Genomic DNA, 1,225 nt, shown 5'->3' with positions numbered 1-1,225 from the left:
CAACTTAATCCATGTGTTCTTCTTTTGTGCCACTTGAGTACCTTTAATTGTTGGCTTCTTTCTTGTTTTAGTCCAAGCAGTTACAGGATTAACATGATGCTCCACAGTTCCCATTTACATATAACAAAAAAATAGACTGTGTATCTAAAATCCACAAACAAGTTCCCACCCACGTGCTGGTCTCAGGAATCAAGGAAATGCATATCTATACCTAACAACAAGATCTGGATTAGGAAGTGGAAAAAGGGCCAAGGAAAAATGAGCACATCACAGATCCTCATTTATATAAAACTGCAAAAAACAGAGATTACTAACTTTCCCATCAAGGAGTCTGAGTACAAATGTCTGAACAGCCTCTTTCCATTTCTTTGCTTCAGCACCCAGACGTCTTTAGATCACTTGTAGCCATGAGGTATCAAATAACATGAAAAGTGGAGGGGGGATTTTTTTTTTTTTTTTTTTGTATTAACAACAGACTCTTTGTCTACTTTTGAATGTGCCAAAGCAATATCTTAGAAAGCAGAGAAGTATAGTAAACAGGAAACCTTTTGCAAGACAAGTTTTCAGGAAATATGTGGGCCTCATTACATCTTTATGGCATGTCACATAGCCTTATTTGAGTGGATCACTCTTCTTGCTGACCATGTGCAAAGAGATGGCCAGATTTTTGTGTTATTTTTCATGGGGTTCTAAAGTAAAGTAAGCTCTGATTCTCTACTTAGATAACAAAATACTGTTTTATTTGGTATTTTGCCATGATTTTGTTTTCAGATGTATACACATAGGCTGATTCTAGTATTTTAGAATTATTTCTTAGGATTAAGTAATTTCTATAATAAAATAAACAAGCCCATAATGCAAATGAATTATACATGTAAATACTACATAATGTATGGATGTAAACAGATTGAAATTCACTTTTAAATTTCTGACCAATAATTATAGTGAAATTGGGAGACAGACCCCAATCTTTCCTAGTTATTCTCCTGACCCTAGTCAGAGCAAGCCCTGGGTGGGGGAAAGGTGGAAATTAGTAAAAGAAAAACTGCTTTACCAGGCAGGACAGGCTGGATTCCTAGGAGTAACAAGTTCAGTTAATAATAAAAGTAGAGTTGATTAAACACAAACTTCCTTAGGCTAAAACTTGACATGGAGATCAGGATATTTGTTCCTTAGACTAAGACTTGATTTAGAGATCAGGATGTTTGCTCCTTAAATAGATGCC

This window comes from Cynocephalus volans, chromosome 2 (assembly GCF_027409185.1).
Source record: "Cynocephalus volans isolate mCynVol1 chromosome 2, mCynVol1.pri, whole genome shotgun sequence".
In the NCBI taxonomy this organism is placed as follows: Eukaryota; Metazoa; Chordata; class Mammalia; order Dermoptera; family Cynocephalidae; genus Cynocephalus; species Cynocephalus volans.
Note: the sequence above shows the minus strand (reverse complement) of the source record.